At 46.0% G+C, this 18382-nt stretch overlaps 1 protein-coding gene across 2 annotated transcripts in view; it reads left to right on the top strand.

The window, feature by feature from the left end:
- Nucleotides 1-14489, top strand: part of ZWILCH (zwilch kinetochore protein) — a 67944-nt gene extending 53455 nt beyond the window's left edge. For both annotated transcript variants that reach the window (XR_004359236.1, XR_004359235.1), the window contains 2 exons: nucleotides 13140-13291; nucleotides 14353-14489. The gene's annotated coding sequence lies outside the window, so the exon portion shown is untranslated. The remainder of the gene's footprint in view (nucleotides 1-13139; nucleotides 13292-14352) is intronic.
- Nucleotides 14490-18382: the final 3893 nt, after the last annotated feature.

The following is an 18382-nucleotide window of genomic DNA, read 5'->3' as shown; positions in this document are numbered from 1 at the left end:
TCCAAGCACACAAGTGTTGTTTGGGAACGTTCAGTGCCTGGTTTCTGACCAGGGGTGTTGTGCATCATCCTAGTAGTCCCAAGCCTCAGAGATTCAAAGATGTTGAAGGATCTGGGTCTGTGAGAACCCAAACAGTGAGACATTATAGTCACTGAGGGAGTCAGGAACATAAAAATACAACCAGCTCTTGGGTTTCTGCACATCCTCCTGCGCACCCAGTCATTTGGGTTGTCCACTCAGCCATGGATCTGCAGACTTTGCAGGATATTGCATTCTTTACATGTTAAACTCTGGCTTTTTCCTTGAATTCTTCCATTAGCAGAGCATTTTACATTCCTCTGGCATCTGCAGTTTAACATGTATTATATATGAATCTGGATTTATTGGAAATGTCTTTACTTATTTTTCAGCTTTCTTTCAGAACATTTATTGGAGGAGATGCATTTGGCCTGGCAGGCTGGGCTGCAGGACAACTGGGGTTTGTGTAGGACAGTTTTCAGGAGAGGAGATCTCTCTAGAGAAGCAGAAGGGTTGTCTCCACTAAAGATTCACTGTCTGGCACAGCCCAGCACAAACCTCCAAACCCTCTGAGATGGAGCCACTGCAAGACCATGAGACACAAGGGCACAATTTTCTGCCTTTCTGGGAGAATTTTTGATCTGGGCCAGCACTTCATTGTGGGGTTTGGCTCAGCAGTGGGAGTGGAGCTGCTCTCTAATTTCTGGATGTCAGCTGGTGACCTGGTTGTTGGATGTTGCTGTAGTTTAGTGGGAGGCTGTCAGTGAAAACAAGCAGCAAGGAGACAAGACACTCAAATTCCTGGTGCTCTTTGGGACAATGCTGGGACTGGTGGCTTGGAGGAGTCCGACTCAACCTCAGGCTGTGTTTGTAGAGCTGCTGTGGGTGAGCATGAGCTCAAAGAAACAAATGAAGTCTGGTGAGGTTCTAAGGGACTCCCTTTCTCCAGAAATTTGGAACTCTGGGAGAGCCAGGGTAACCCAGGTGTCAACTGGAATGTCTTGGAGAAACCAGGAGTGCCCAATCTCCATAGAGGTGTGGCAGGGCACACAAAGCAGGAGATGTTTAGTTTGGTTTGGGTTTTTGCTCTTTAAAAAAAGCCTCTCCATAATCTTGTTTGACTGGAAACCAAAGGCTGTGTCCTACACCAAAGCATTGCTCTCTTCTCACCCTGTGGAAACGCAGGTCCCAAATTCTGGTGGGAAATAGGGTTTCCATGCACAGCACAGCGCTGCAGAATATGCTCTGGTGCTCCAAAACTCACACAATTTCCAAAGAAAAGACTTCAGGAAATACTTTTGAGAGGGAATATGAATGGAATAATTATGCAGTTGGTACAAAATGAGCTGAGATCAACCCAGCAGTGGCTGAGGCCTGGCAGAAAGAGGAATGATTTTTCCCTGACGTCACCCTTCACACTGTTACAAGCAACTCCCTGGCTCTGTAATTTGGATCTACTTTGGAACACTTTGGAAGTCCCACTGACTTCAATGGAATTTCCTCAGGTGTGTCTTAAGCATATGCTTAATTTTTCATGTTGTGGCCCCTCGTGCTCAGCCTTTGATTGGCCACTGAAGTTGTAACCTCTGAATTAACTTTATTTTAGCTGTGTCAGGGCTTTGTTGTAGCAAAGGCTTTTAACAGAATGGGACTAATTGGTGCTAAGTGTAGGGAACAGTCTCTCGAGACAGGTTTGTGCTTCATCCTGGAACTTTATTACCCTTCTGTGGCACGATATGAGATCTGAATTGTGAGGCCTTTGTTGTACAAACCAGCACCAGTCTTGTGCACCAATTTTTGTAACTCTTAATTTAGCACAGCAAAAATCCCAGCTCTGAAAGAAACATCAGGTGAGGTGTCTGACATGGGACAGATCTGATTCAAGCAGCTCTTTGCAGACATTATGAGCTGTTTTTTCGTAGGCCTGTGCTACTGGAAGTCTTTAACTTGTTCCATAGAATGCAAATTAAATGAAATTATTTATAGGTCACTGAATGCTCCTGGATTTTTGGTTTTACAGTTTGTCCCCAACAGTTCCAAACTGCCTCATCCTGAGTCTGCAGGACTGAGATACTTGATGTAACCTGATGTGAGAGAGGAGTCACTCTGCCCACATCCAGCCCAGCTCCAGGTATTCATCCTTCCCAGGACACCACCATGCAGGAGGAGTTAAAAACAGGGGCTACAGAGCCTCTTTCCAGCCAGGGAGCCTTCAGCTGGGAATACAGAGTATCTGAGTGCCATGGGAACACTCTGGTGTGAGCTTTTCCTAAAGCTGCCCAATGGAGCTGAAGGCTTGGTCCAGTGCCCTTTGGCAAGTGCTGAGGTGGGAGCATGATTTACCCCCTTGCAGTGATACTAAAGCTGTAACCTATATCTACAAATTAAAGCCAAGGATTTATGACCCTTGGAATATTTTACCCATGCCTCTGAACTGCCAAGTGTAACTATTCTGGGCTGTAACCCAAAACATAGTTTACTGAAATTCCACTGCTTTAATGATGACTTTTTTTTTTTTCGTATAGAAAACAATATGAAACATGCTGCCATCCCAACATAATTACATTCTGCATCTGGAATTTGTTGATGTTTCCTTTTGCTGCTCATACACATTCAATTCAATGAAATGGTTGGTGAATGCTGTCCTATCCTGAATCTTGGTTGCTGTGGGTTGTTACAGCTCTTGCATTACAAAAGAGGACTGTTGGATGGTGAATTCCAGTGGTTACTGTGTGGAAGAAACACTGTCCTGTCCTTTTTCCAAGAGGATTTGAAGAAGTAGGGTCACTGCAGGCTGAAATGTGTCTTGGAATGAAGGTGAAACCATTTGGGTGGGTGTCACTCAAGATGGGCCCTTGTCCTGTGTGCAGATCGAGCTTCCTGCAGCTCTCAGCCAGCAAGGATGCTGGAATTAGGATGGAAAAGGTACCTAAATCCACACTTGACAGGGGCAGGAGTGTGGATGTCTTACAGGAATGTTGGTGGTTGCTGGGCTGCTGGAAGAGCAGGAAGATGCTGCAGCTCCTTGCTTGCCTTAAGGAGATCCCTGCTCTTCTTGCTGCCAGAGGGCTTTGAGCAGGGCTGAGGAAAGAGCTGGTTCTGCACCAGAATTAGTGCCCAGTCACCAGGAGGGAGCTGCTGCTTGTTCTTTGTCTCCAGATTTAGTCATGTGATCGTATATGTCGGGAGTTCTTCCATCCCAGGGTGATGTGTGGACTGGGAAGGGTGAAGGAGGCCCAGCTGGCAGGGACAGGGCACCAAAGCCTTGGAGTTGTGGGATTCTCTCACGAGGCAGTGACAGGTGCTCAGGTTGAGCTCTGAAGCCTCTAGAGGGGACAGAGGGAATCCACAAACGTGGCCTTGGTGGGGTTCACACACAATCCCCTGGCCTCTGCATCCTGCTCTGGGGGGCAGAGCAAGTGGATGCTTTCCAGATGTTTGGAGAGATGTGTTTCTGAATTAATTCTGCAGGAAAACAAACTGCCACATGAAAGGACAGCAGTGCCAGGAAAGTAAAGGAGACTGACAGGCATTACCAGTGCTTAATCCTTCCCTTCTTCTCTTCTCATGTTCTGAGCAGTGGGATCTTTGCCTTGTACTAAACCTGGAGCTTTACATGGCATCTCCTGGGGGATTTGCATCAGATGGGTTTAAGCAGGTTGTGCACAGGCTGTCCCAATACAGCCTCCACTGTTGGGGATGCCACAAGAATAGCTGGATTGGGAATATGTGTGTGTTTTGTTTCTTTTCCTGTTAGCCACACCCCCCAGAGCATCTCCAGCAGAAGTGTCCCAAGATGAGGATGGAATGAAGCAGTGCAGGGAATAGGACATCATTTGACACCCTGAGTCACAACAAGCCTGATGGCTCAATCTTAGAGCAAGTTTTATTTGAACAGGAGAAAAAATGGGGAAGCAAAAGCCATTGGATGCAATTCCATGGATCCTTGCATGGATTTCAGGTTCCTGCAGCTCTAAAGGATTCTCCAGCCCACTCAGCTCCAATGAAATCAGGCTGGCCTGGAGTGGGGCCGTGTGTGGATCCTGTGGGAAGGGCATTTTCCCTGGAACACATTAAACCAGTGTGGTCCTTGGCTGAGAACAAGCAGAGAGTTACAAAGCCCAGGCTGCTTCCTACCTTTTGCCTGTGCAATTCCATGGATTCAGGGGTTTCCATGTGTGTGTCTTTCAGCATTTCCCAGGGAAGATCCCTTTCAATCGGGGCTTTTCTGGAAGCAGTTTGGCAGAGCCCAGCTCCTGCCCTGCTGCCCAAGAGCTCAGGTTGAGTGAGCTCTGCTTGGCTCTGGCTGTCAGCAGCAAACATTTGACCCTGGGCTGAGCCCCCAGGCCCTGCAATCCCTGCAATCCCCCCGGGCTCTGTGTGTGAGAGCAGATGCTGGAGGTGAGGGAGGCACACTGCAGTGCCTGCAATGAAACCCAAGGGAATGAAAGCACCTTCAGCTGCCACTGTGCTTTTATGAAACCTGGAGGGTCCTTCATAATTCCCTGCTCAGCAATAAATGCTGATGTGCTGCCCTTTGCTTGCAGAGTTTTATCAGAGCTGCCTGTCCAGGAGCAACACCCACAAGAGAACAAACCCAGGTAAACACATCATCCCTCTGGCAATCAGAGCTTGTCCTCCCACATCATAATTTTAGTGATACCCTTGTAGCTCATGGCATTAAACAAAATGCCAGAATATCACCCTGGTTGGAAAAAAGGGGGAATTTGGGGGAACACAAAGCAGAAGTCCAGGCTAAGAACTGAGAAAGTCCAGTTACAGGTCACTACAGCCTCTCATCTTGTCTGTGAATTATAAACAACCATTTTAAAACCACAGTAACATTTTTGTGTGGTTTCTCCCATCCTGTTGGAAGGCTGTGCCAGAGTCTTTCTGCCACCTTTTTCTCATTTCTAGCAGAAATTATTAAGGGCTGGCTTGGAGCCACTGCTTGTTGTGCAAATGCTTTCCTTCACGTTGGATGGCTCTTCCTGCTGATTGCCTTTCAGATTTCTCTGCTGAGAGCTGTCTGTGCCTCCCCTCACCCTCACTTCTGCTGCAGCTTAAAGGTGCATCTTTGCAGGGCCTGAGGGAGGGGGGCAGGGAATTCCAGGTGCTGTGGAATGGGCTTTGCAGCCAGGTCCCAAATTCTGGCCCTGCTGTGGTGCTTTGTGTCCAGGAGCATTACAGGTGTGTTCCCATCTGCTTCAGCTCAGCCAGCTGCAGTGACTGGAGGATGGAAATGTTGCAGTTGTATCCTGAAGCTGCTCCTGCCATATCCCCTTGGATTTGTCAGGGTGTCTCTTTGGAGCAGCTCATCCCCAGCCCCGCTGCCTGTCCGAGCCCCAGTGTGTGATCACAGAGAAATGGTTCACGTCAGCTCTCAGACTCCAGCAAAGTGTGGTGTAAACATGGCTGTTATTAAAGTGAAATGACATATCTTCCCATTCCTGAATTTACTGACCGGCTGGGAAGTTTCCAGGAGTGACTCCTCCATACCAATTCAGTGCTTGCTTCAGCATTCCTCAGGACAGTGTGGCCATTCCCTCATGTGTCACAGGGAGAGATTTTTCCTTGTGTCCTCTACAAGCACTTGACACAGAGAACTCTGTGCAACAGCAACAATTCCACGTAATGCAGGTTAACAGGAGTTCATGTGGCTGAGCCTGGAAGCACTGAGCTGCTTGTCTGTCTGCCTGACAGCTTATTGCTGCAAGGACAGGGAGGAGCTGCTTCGAGAGGCTCGACCACTAGCAAAAGATTTTTCTTTATGTCTTAAGAGGGCTTATCTGTAATTCCTGGCTGCACAATCTTTGAAAACTATAATGTTACAGACAGAGATTTTTTTCTTTTCTTTTTTTTTTTCCTAACACGTGTTTATTTTTATACAAAGACATTCTGAGCCAGACGGGGTCGTTGTTAACCTCTTTTTTCCCCCTCCAGCTCTTTCAGTGAAACTGCAGATTTGACACAGTTGCTTTGTTTTATCAGTCTGTGGCAATTTCGTGGAATTATTCAATTTGAAAAATTGCCTCAGCAGTGCAAAGAGTTGCATATTTCACTGTGAGCTGAAGGAGTTTTGCTGTCATTCCCTCCCCCGAGCACAGTTCCTACCCTGGCCAGGGCTGCACTAATCTGGAGATTGCTCAGTCAGCTTTTACTGTTAATTGAGTAATTTGCATGTTCTAACTGAGGATTGCAGTCACAGTTTGCATCATGAAATATTTTAATTCTCATCCAACCTGCTTCCCCTCGGAGCTGGGAATGAGTGGGACACACTTGTACTCCTGTGACAGGAGGGTAGAACCCATGTCAGGGATGGGATTCTGCTCTGGAAAACAGTGTCTGGTAGCAAAGGAATGATCCCTGCCCAAAAAGGTCCTGTCCTCAAACCTCCCACTTAGGAAGGGCACCAAGTGGGCTGAACCTGGTGGGAATTCAGCTTATCCCATCCACAGAGATCCAGGCATTCCATGGGAACACACAAGGGGTGTCTGATGCTGCAGATGCTGAGCCAGCCTGTGTATGAACAACAAAACACCCTCCCTGAAGCTGTCAGGAATTCCCAGTTGCAAAGAGGAGCTGCAGGAAGTCCTGGCACACCAGACCTGCTGCCTTTGATCCAGCCTGAGCTCTAGGGAGGACCAGACCTGTGTGTTATTTATCTTATACCTTTGCCTTCAGCTGCAGAGCTTGAAACGGGTTTGGAAAATGTTGCTGTTGTTGCACGAAGTGAGCATGGGCTGCAAAGGAGCTTTTTTTGGAAAGCCTGGACCATGAATCTCAGCATCACTTCATTGTGCTTTTACAGCTCCACTCAGAGTTCAACCCTAGAAGAAGAGCAGAGTGTATACCATGGATAACTGCAACAATTAGAGTAGAAAACCCATTTAATTGAATACTGACACAACTGAGATGTGTAAAGTAGCTGTAGCTATAATTGTGTTTATAGGTAACCAACTATTTGTTAACAGGCACTAGAAACTCTTGGAGATCACCCTGGGCACCTTGGTTCTGGGCTGTCTGGAGAGAGGTGACTTAAAGTTCTGTGCTCTCACCAGGTGAAAACTTTAAAGTTCTTCAAGGTATCTGGTAACTGAAACATTTGAAACCAAGCAGTTTCTGTGCAAAGTAGGGTTGGGTTTTTACCAAAATGCCAGTGCTGGGCTCAGAGGGGCTGCTCCAAAGCGTGGGAGAAGCAGGAGAAAGGAAAGGTTGCACAACTGGCTGTTAAATTTTTCTGCTTCGTCTCCTTTGAAGGGATATTTTAGATTTTTGTAAGTGCATTTCTGCTTTACAGAGAGTCCAGGCAGAGAAGGAGGAACTGTCTAAGCCAGGACTTGTTCTGATGTTCTGTTCCCACACAGTTAAACCCTCTCTGAAGCAGCAGCTCCCACTGGGAGGAGGGGGCAGAGGGAGGAAGATGATGGGGAGAACGTCCTGTCCTGCTTGTGCTTTGTGTCTGGAGACCAAAGAAGTGCAGCATGACCTTAATTATATGAACTGGGGAGCTTCTACATCTTTTTCAAATTACAGCTATCAGATCCTTGGTGAATTCATGTCTTTTTAGATTTGGGGAACTTCACAGAGAGGTGCTGAGTGTCCTCCCACACGCTGGGTCTGCAGGGGCTCAGCCATATTCCAAAGCCATTATAGTCTTGGAATACATTTAAACCCTTTCAAAATAACACTGAACTTCTCGTTTTCTTCCTCTTCCAAAAGCAGAGCCATCAGTGCTTACTGAGAACAGGGTTGTAGCCAAATAAATCCAGTCCTACACCATGAGCAGGCCCTGCTTTTGTGAGATGATGTTGCTACAAATGGCAGCAGACTTTTCAAAATTAAAAACCTCTGGTCATTTTCTTTTTATTTATGCTCCTCTGTTAACAAGTGCCTCGTCTGATTGCTTTTAAATGTTGTGTTTCTGGAATGAAAATAGAATATTGGCTTATTATTTCAGCTTAGGAGAAGGCTGAGAGGTGAGTTTTTTTTAAAAAGACTGGATTGTTTTAAGGTCATTAGAAAGCCAAATGTTTAAATACTGACTGTTTTAGAAAGCTTGAATCTTTTGCTGCAACTTCTTAAAAACTCCTTAATTGATTGAAAACCTTTCTGTCAAAATCTTGGCTAACTTGGTGCGCAAGACCCTGGTGGAAATATCTTGAATTCTGAGATTTCTCTGACTTGTGATGTTGCCTTTTATCCAGACAGACTTTTCTGATCAAGAAAAAGAAAGCTGTGAACAATTTCCTTGCCATGAAGCCGTGCAGGGGTTGGAATTGGATATATTTTGGTTAATGTGGCTGATACAGAGATTATGAGGAAGGGGAACTGATGTCAGGCATTGCTGTAGAATGGTCTGAAAAGTGTCTCAGGTCTGAATGTTTCTCTGAATTTTGGGAAATGTAAATCTCCACCTGGAGTTCATGGCTGGCACTTTGTTTAAATGCAGCAGGTCCTGTCCATGCTTTACGTGTGAACAGTTGGGATGTCCTCATCTGGCACCCAAACTTTGCTTGCTCTGAGCTCTTCTGTGGCTCTGGACTTGTCTAAAAGGAGTTTTCAACCATCCCAAAGACCAGCTCTATCAGTTTTTTCCACTCACTTGTTTTTCTAACTGTCCTAAGGAGTAAAATCAGATTCTCCATCAAGTGAAATCTGGTTATTAGTCTGTGCCACGTTCTGCTTTTGCATGACTGCAAATAGTTTTGAGGTGGAGTTTTTACTGAGATGGGATCTGCATGACCAGCTGTAAATAAAACCCAGAGATTTGCATTCCTATTCTGCTTCCAGATCTTCAACTTGTCCTGAAAATTAAGGAGTGTTTGGGGTTTTTACCTGAAAAGCCTGAGCTACAAACATCCATCAGGTGGGATAAAGCTGGCAATTTTTTTCTGTGTGCTGAAAAGAGTTAGAAACCTTTGAAAAAAACCTTGTTTGAAGCTTTAATTGCTATTTAAAATGTCTGTCACTAATTTCCTCATAATTAGTGTCTAAATTTGTCAGCTCGGTGTAGCTGCAGCTTCTTGGGTCAGAAATCCTTTCTGTTTTCTCTCCAGCTGGTTTCCTGCAAAGGGCTGAATTATTCTAGCTTTTATGGGTCATTGTTAAACATGGCAGGAAGGGTCATTGTTAAAAATGTTTTCAGAACTTTGATAACCAGTTTATCAACTGATTCACATGTTTAATCAGTTAATAGGTTTTCCTTTTCAGTGCATGGGAATTTCTTTGTTTATCTTACTGAGTACTGTTTCTACAGTGGAAAGAACTGTAGTTGACTGATAATCTTTTCAAATATGTGGAGTTTGCTCTTGTGATGGAAGTTACATGAACAGATCCTGCACTTTTACTCCTAAATCTGTATCCATAGGGAATAAACAATCAGAATAAGGGAATGGAACCCAAAAATGGTCTGATATTCCAGGGATGCAGAGTGTGGAGCCATAGTAATTAGGCACTTTATGGGTTTTAAAGGTGTTTGGGTGTTTGAAAAAGATGAACAGATGCTTTTGAGAAGGGCCAAACATCTGTGGTTCCTCCAATGCCTTGTCAAGGACCTTTTCCCGACGTACTTTATCACTGAAAGTGCCAAAATGTCAAATGTTTGGCACGAAACACTTCCAGGAACTGCAGCCCTCTGCCTCTCTGGGACCTGTCCTGGGGCTGCACCACCTTCCTGCTGGAAAAGCTGCTCCTGATCTCTGCTCTGAGCCTGCCAAGACACAGTCTGTGACATTGCCCTTCTTCTCTCTGTCTCAAATGAGAAGTTTGGGTCTGTCATCACTACAATTTCCCTTCAAGTAAGGGAATTATTGCTGTCTGCTCTCAGATAACCTGGTGTTAAATCCCCATCTCCCCACCAGACCCCAGGGCCACGCTCAGATGGAGCCCCTCTCTTGCTGAGAACACGCTTTGGCTCCTGTTCAGCTCGAGGAGGGTTTTTTTTCTGCCATCCCCATTGTGAGGAGGCTCAGGCTGCCCCCCTGTTTATAAACAAACGTGAGGCCAAGCAGAACTGTAAACTTTATTTGCTTTTTAAAAAAAAAACACAACAATTGAACGATGTTTGCTTTCCATGTAAAGAGCGACTTGGCATGAAATAACACACAGCAATAATGTTGCAAAATTGGAGTTTACATAACATGTATCTGCCTTGAAATTGCAGATAGTTACAGACCCTGCAAGCCTCTGTTGGGTTTGTAGAACTGGATTCATGGAGTCAGCAGCTTCTGGGAATTGGCATCGTGTGTGCACATGTGAGGAGGAGTTAGCAGCTTGTTTTATGTGTCTGGTTTCTTTTTAGGTACATTCATTCCTGTTGCTGCACGAAGGAAATGTGTTTAGATGAACACAAGTCCAAGTAAAACCCAAGTTAAGCTGGAAACCCTGTCGTGGGGTTTTATTGGGATACCCTGGGCTGAGGAAGGCACAGCCACACGTTGTGCCTCCCACCTCAACTATAAATTCCTCCTATGAGCTGCACAGAGGTGCAGTTCTTAGGTTAATTATCAGAAGGAAGCTTTTACTCTGGGGGTGGTAAAACACTGGCACAGGTTGCCCAGAGAAGCTGTGGCTGCCCTTGGATCCCTGGAAATGTCCAAGGCCAGGTTGGATGGGGATTGTTGGATAGGATCTGGTGGAAGGTGTCCCTGCCCATGGCAGGGAGGTGGGACTGGATGGCCTTTTGAAGGTCCCTTCCAACCCAAACTATTCCATGAGTGTGTGAAATGGAGTGTGCTCTGTCCTGTTGGGAGAGCACTGGGAATGCTGATGGAGAGCCATGGCTGGAAAACACACTGGGCCTGGATGTGTTCCATGGGAAGGTCTGTGTGGAGCCTGCCATTCCAGGGTGTTACCCAGGGAGGGCTGCACTGCCATCCCAAGGGACCCACTTTGCCAGCTGATGGGAGAGAGAATCATCAGGGAGGAGGCTGCAGGGATTTAATTCCTGTGACCATCAAAAAGCAGGAGGTGGTGGGAGGGAAGCGATGGCACCTTGTGGATGTGAGTGAGAAGAAAGCAGAAGGTTGGGTTAAGCCACTTGTAGAACTCGTGTTGATTCAGCCTCTGTTTCACGTGGAGCATCAATTCAGTGTTTTATTTGGCAAATCAGAACTTCCTGAGACTTGAGCAGGTGAAAGCCTTTGAGAAACCTTGCTCCATATTTGCCTGTGGATAATTAACTGTGGATCTTGAAAACCAGTGATACCAATCCTGCTCGTGGTGTTTGAGCATTTACCTGTTAAAAAAATATTTTTTTAAAAAGATGCTTATTTTAAAAATACTGCCATGAAATGCAGTGAAGAGAAATGAGTGTTCCATTTGAAACATCTTTCTTTTTTAATTCTTGTCAGTTTTCTCTTCTTTTCTACTACAAAACTCCTCTTTGTTGGAGTGCCAGAAGCAAGGACGATCAACTGATGTGTTGCTGAAGCTTTGTGAAATTTAAACCCAATTCATTAGGCACAGTGTAGGTGTGGATTGTGGGCAGTCATTAGGATTTCAACAGCAAATAATGCAGCCCGTGAAACATCAGACTTATTTCCTTCTCATGTAAAACCCAGTAATGCATTTTGCCCTGGCTAAACGTGCTCTTGAGCTTTAACGTCAGAGCGAATCAGGATCCAGCGCTCACCAGATTAAATCTAAACGTTGCAGTATTTCCTTTCTAATTCTGGCTCTTCCCTCTGTGATAATATTATTTGTCTCTGCGGTTGTGTGCAAGGGTGAGTGAGGAGCTGTGATTTTTGCGTGGATGAGAGAGAACACCCCTGGGAGCAGAGCCCGGGAGGGGGGAGAGCAGAGGCCGGGAGGGGGGAGAGCAGAGAGAGCAGAGCCCCGGCAATGAGGCCAAAGCACCATCAGATCCGTGTCCACGAGGGCAGCGCGGCCCAGAACACTTTTCTTGGTGGGAATTCCTGGGACAAACGTTAAGATCCCGGCTGGTTCCCGGGTTGCCGGGCTGGGCGAGCCGGGGGGATGTTCGGGCCCGTGCCCCGTCCCGGCGCAGCCGAGCGGGCGCTGAGCGGCCCCGACAGCGCGGCCAGCGAGGCCACCTGGGCTGGGAGAGCCAGCAGGGCCCTGAGCCCCAATTAACAGCCCCAACCCTCTCCAGCCAGCCATCACTAACACCCCGCACCGCTCCTGACATCTCCCCCCGCTCCTGACATCTCCCCCGCTCCTAACATCTCCCCCTGCTCCGCACTCCAATTAATTCCGATGGCGCTGCTGAAAAGGCAGAGAGGGCTTTGCTTGGGTAATCAGCTTAAATACCCGGCCGTTTCCTGCCCTCGCCGCTCCAAGCTTCCCATCTGGGAGGCGTAAAGGCTGGGTTTATTTTAAAATCTTTTTTTTTATCTCCAATTTCCTCCGGTGTTTCTGATGTGCCTCGTGCAGGGCTCCGTTTCAAAGCCTGCAAACTGGATGCAGACAGGAACTTTTAAGTTCAGTGTTGATTGCCTTTATGGGAAGGGGTGATGAGGGGTTTCACGTGGAAAAGGTACATCTTCTCTGACAGTCACAAACTGGTGATAATGAGGAAGAAATCCACAGTTTCATTTAGTTTTGTACTTAAACACTCTTGCCTAAAGAAGCATTTTGCCTCTCCTGCTGCAGCAATGGAGCAAGGAATTTTTTTTGAAGTTAAAAAGTGGTAACAGCTCATTGTGTGCATTTTTATGAATCTATTCATCTGAGGACACGCCAAGGTCCGTGTCAGTTGTAAGATATGCCAATATTACAAGACCAACCATAGACAGAAGTTGTTACAGAAGCATCTGAATTCAGTCTAATCCCTATTTCAGCTTCCTCCAGGGTTAAATTCACTGTCATTACTCAAGGGAATCCCATAGAGTGGATGTTCTTTGTGGCATCAGGGTCTTTACTCAGGTGAAAGACTCTGGTGTGTTTAATTTTAGGAGGGTGAGTAAGCTGTGGAAGCATTCCTGTGCTTCCAATTGTGCCTGCACACCATTTTATTCCTGGGTTTCCAGGAATTTTTGTGCATCATACATAAACTGATGGAGAGCTTGTGATCAGAGAAGTATCCTGCTTTTGAGAGGGTTTTTTAATTTAAATGACCAGTATTTCTCTAACTTAACATTCTCTCTTTTTCTTAACAGGCAGTGGCAGTTGGCCTTGAGAATGAATTCCAGCCACAATCCCATCCCATGGCTGATCCAGGATGCTTGGGAAGCAGGCACATGGTGGCCTCCATGGATGGCAACCAGCAGCAAACCCACAGCTGGACCTACAGGGATCCAGCACAACAAAAGTGAGTGTATCACCCTGTACCACCCTCTTCCCAGCTGGAGCACCCTCTCAGGAATTCCCTCTCTCCCACTTCAGGGATGTGCCCAAAGCTGTCCCATGTTTTTACCCTGGGGGCTGTGAAGTGACACTGCACAGGAGGCAGGAAATTGTTCTTGGACACTGTGCAGATTTCTGGAGGCAGGGACTTTCCACAGGTTAGGAGAGGTTCATCCTCTCCTTAAAGCCCAAGTTAGACCCGTGTGGCTATTCTGGGATTTGCATGGAATATTAGAAAGTGTGTTCAGGACCTCACTGAGCTCTCCTGGGAAGTGCTCAGAAGCCTCTCTGATGTTAAGGAGAAGTGATCTGGAGGAAAATCAAGCTTTTTATCCCACCTTTTGAACAGCCCAGTCTTGGTTTCAAAGAGAGGGGCTGAGTGGTGTTGCTGTCAGTCCCAGGAGTTGACTGGAAATGGGATTGGGTTCCACATCCAGAGTGTTCCTGGATGTTTTGTATTCACAGTGTCTGGACCCAGCTCAGCTCCTACCAGGACACTAAAATAAATTGACAGAAGTGTAAGACTGTTGCATAAGAACTTCTAAAGCCAAGCTTAGTAGCAGTTTAGGCTCTCCTAAGCAGGAACATGTTACCAGCAGTAGTTGAAGGGTGATTTTCTCTGGGGGGAAGGTATCATGTTCTTCACCTCATGGCAGCAGAGCCAGTATTCCCTTCCCTCCATCCCAACCAGGAATGGTTAGGATGTGCCTTTCCTGGATTTAATGGGAAAGACATACTCTGTTTCCAGGTGCTTGAGAGTTGAACAATTACCTTTTTTTAATCTTTTATTGATGTCAGTTTGCACATTTATTACCCTTTTTTTTGTTTAATATTATCCCTCTGTGCTGTTATTTCGCCAGTGCCAGTTTTCTAACGTAATTTAATGATGAATCATGGATGTTAACTTTATATATATGTGTGTAATGCTTTATATATATACATATATATTTATATAAAAATCTGGGTGGTGGCAGGGAGAGACTCATTCCGTCTGCTCCATCTTCTGTTTGGATCTCGTTGCCATAGAAATCCGAAGATCAGTTTTGACAGAGTAAAATACTACAAATTACACTGTCAGATGACCTCATCACCCAGGGCTGGCACGCTGGATTGCAACACTGCTGGAAGGAAAAGCAGGAGCACTACAGGAACCTCTGCTCCATGGAAAACTGTTATTTTTGGATCCTCCGGGAAGGCGTGCACAGAACACCAGCGGCTCCCTGGTGAGTGACTGGTCCCTGAGACCAGCACAACTTTCATCTTCAGTTTTTGGTTGGGGTGGGTGATGTCATGTTTGGCCCCACATTTCCCTGGCACCTCACTGAGAAGGACCTTCACGTTTGCCTGTTGAACACTGAGGCAAATGAGTTCTTGCAGAACAGAATCAGTCTTTTTTCTTCCTGTTTTGGTGCCATCTCTTACCTGTGTGTCTTTGTATTGATACAGCTGACATTGGTTTAGTGATTTTTTTTTTTACCTTCCTGATCAAATAAGAAGTATTGACCTGTGCCCAGTGGTCTCAAAACTGGTTAATGGTAGAAACAAATTCCATTTAACTCATTAACAGTGTGTCTGGGGGTGGATTCTCACTTGCAGTGGGAGGTCTCTGCTGCCTGGAGATCACTGGGACATCTCAGGTTGCTCTGGTTTCTTTTCCATGCTGTTCCCATGCCAAGATGGGCTTTGCTCGGAGAAGTTTTGCAGTTTGACTCACGGAAATGTCTTGTGCAACTTTATTGCCGCGTTAGGAAAAGCCATGTTTAGTACTGGGCTTTATTTAGGAAACCATTTCTGTGTTGGTGTTGTTTGTACACAGGGAGACGACATGTGTGTGATTTGGTCATTCTGTTTTCCTCCTAGTCAGGAATATTGCTCTTGCTGTATCTAATCTGGAGCTGTAAATTGCAGAGAGGTACAAATCCAAAACAAACATTCTGAAGAATTTGAGTGGAGCAGAGCCCCAATTTCCATTTCAGTGCTCTCTCTGTTGTCCAATTTGTTAAACTCGAGTGGTCCCATGTGTGAGTCGTGTGAGTGCCAGAAGTGCTCTCCAGCCATCTGCTTTTTTGGTGAGTCTTTGATTATTTCTCTGTCCGGTTTTCTATCCAAAATTAGAACTGGCAACTCAATTGGTTGATTAATATTGTATTTTTTATAATTTAACATTTCCAGCTTATAGCTAGGAAATGGCAGCAAGGTCATAAAAAGCACAAGGAATAATAATAGTTTCCTCCTGGAATCCAACTGTACCGTGGTGGAACCTTTTCACCACGTTGTTTCAGCCCTTCAAGAGCAGCAAGAGAATTGAATAGGAAAAGTTTTATTGTTTGTGGGTAACACTAAAATGGAAGGAAGAGACAAAACTGGATTAACTTGATGAGCTGTCCTGGAAATGTGAAGAACTGCCAGGAACTGATAGAGGCACTGGCAGTAGAGCTGAGCTTAGAGCCAGTACTACATTTAAACCTGAACTAGGAGATCAGAAGGAACCACTTGGTGTTTTAGAGGCTGTGGTTTATTTGGGCTGAATTGTAGGGTTTTATATGTTGGTGGTGAGGGGGAAGTTGGCTCTGGGGGAGGAAGGCCAGAGGACTCCTCCTGTCTTCTACGGCTTCGAGTTCTCAGTTCACAAATGGCATCAGGTGACAGAAATGAAAATATTTTAGACATATAAAGCAGAAATTCTCCTGGGAATGCTGTGAGACAAGCAGAGGGTGGATGAGAACCCTGGATCACTGCCCTTGTATTTACTGCACTGACCTCCCCGGTGCACGACACGGATCAATTGGATCTGAGTGTGCTGGGTGTGTCCAGAGAATCCAGAGGATGTGTCTCCTGGTGCAGACTGGGCCAGGAAGATTCCATGACAAAGAGTAACTGATTATTTGTTTGGTTTTGGTTTGGTTTGGTTTTTTATCCTTTTTAAATAAATTGCACCAGAATCTTGGACTAATCAGCAGCATCTTGTGAACACACAGCAGGTTTGCAGGATGATGGTTGGGATCTCATGTGCCACATGCAGAGGTTTGGTGTTTCCAGCAGCCCCTCAAGCTGCAGTGGTGATGGGGTGAGGAAAGGAAGGGCTCTCTGGGGCAGGTTCACCTTGGGAAATGTACCATCTTCAGATGTTACTGGTGGGGAGGATGGCTGGGCCCCCACACGACCTTCAGTCCAGATATTCATCCTCGGCATCTTTCTCACTGTGCAAACAAAGGGAAAATGCTTCTCACAGCTCACAAAGGTCTCTGGAAACTTAACTCCCTTTGCACTTCCAGAATTGCCCTCTGACTGTGGAGGAGACACTGGTTTTTGTGGCAGAATTATGCAGAAAATCAGGAGTTCAGCAAACCCTGGTGGTGAGGGTGGGAGGCTCTGCCTCGGTGTGTCTGCCTGGGCTGCACCTCTGGATGGCCAGAGGGCTCAGAGCTGTCAGGATGACACAGAAAAGGCAAACAGCATCCAAACAGACAAATGCTCACACATGGATAATATTTTTATTTTGAATTATAAGGAAGGGGAGAATAATTGAGCAAGTGTGCTGTGGTGGGAGCCAGCCAGGCTGGGCTTTGCTCCTATCTGAACTAGGCTGTTGAAAAAGGTTCTAAATCCATCCTGGAAGCTCCACTCTGCCCGATTTAAGTTAGTGGGAACAGGATTGGGCCCTCTATTACTTTTTTATGTGCTGTTATAAATTACTTTCCCATATTTCCCAAGCCATTATTGAAACTTTTCAAAGCACGCCATGAAATCATCGTGTGTGTTGCTGAAACTACTTGTCCATATGTACAACAGGGTAATACAATATATGTGTTTGCCCTTTTTGTTTGGCTTTTGCAAAAAAAAAAAATTAAAAAAATGGAAGGCTAAAAATCTTTCCTCCCCTTCCCACTTTGATTTTCTTTCCAGGTAAAATGATGGCAGATGTCCTCAGCTCAGTTCCACAGAACATATTGCTTACTGGAATAACCAATTTAGCTCTCTGCTGTTTTACTGTAAACTTGGGTTTGTTTTTTATGCATTTGTGATTTCCTTTAAAACATTTATAAACAGGTTGGAAACGCCATTTCATGACTCTATTAATAATCAGAGCTCTTTATATGGGATTTTAGGAACCTTTCTGTCTAGTAGGAACAACTGTATGGTAAACAAACATCTCCAAACTCTTCCTGCTGCCCAAATATTCACTGCATTGTTTTGTTATTCCTTGGAGCATTCTGCCTTCAGTCAAAATGTTATAGTCAGGGATTTAAGGCTAATTGTCATTTCCAGGAAGATTTTCTTATTTTCGTTCCTTTAGGGTACCAAAAGAAGTCAGTTTTGCAACAGCATTTATGTTCCATAAAAAAATATCAAATGTCACTGGGCAGTTGTGAGAGTTGAGGTTTTGGTGCCAGGGCCAGAAGGCTGGTTTGCCTGCTCTGCCTGATCCAGCAGAGCCAAGGCAGGGAGTCACTGTCCTGAACTTGATGGGACCTCCAAAGGTCCCTTTATACCTAAATTATTCCATGGTTCTGGAAGGTTCCTCTCCTTCACCCCCCACCGTGTCCCCTGCGCTGCTGTGGCACTTGGACTCCTGGAAATGAGGATTTGTGGAGGTTCAGTGTGCTCAGTGAAGGGCTGGGAAAAGGTGAAACTGGGCTGTGTGATGGGAAGTGCTGTTGGAAGAGAGGAGAGAGAGGGGGCTGTGGGATGGACCTTTGGGCAGCCTGGAGCTGCTGGGGCAGCTCAGCTCTGCTCCTGTGCTTACCTGGGATGGGCTTGGCTGTGCCAAACTGCTCCTGTTCCCACACAGGATGTGTGGAGACAGTCCTTTGCCAGGTCCTGGCTCCTCCATGGCATTCTTCAGTCTGAACCTGTTGTGAACACACCCACTGACAGCCTTGTTACCACGACAGAAAACGTGACCGTCTGTCCCAGGTGCCTTCCATGGTTTCCATGGGGAAGTGGGATGGGAGTGAGAGGTCTTGGCTGCTCCTTTCCATCCTCAGGAACTCTGCAATTCCTGCTTCCTCAGGGTGCAGCACAGCCCCTGCTTCCCATCAGCCCTGGGGCTCAC

Source organism: Chiroxiphia lanceolata, chromosome 12 (assembly GCF_009829145.1).
Source record: "Chiroxiphia lanceolata isolate bChiLan1 chromosome 12, bChiLan1.pri, whole genome shotgun sequence".
Taxonomy (NCBI): domain Eukaryota; kingdom Metazoa; phylum Chordata; class Aves; order Passeriformes; family Pipridae; genus Chiroxiphia; species Chiroxiphia lanceolata.
This window is presented reverse-complemented; position numbering and strand designations above follow the sequence as displayed.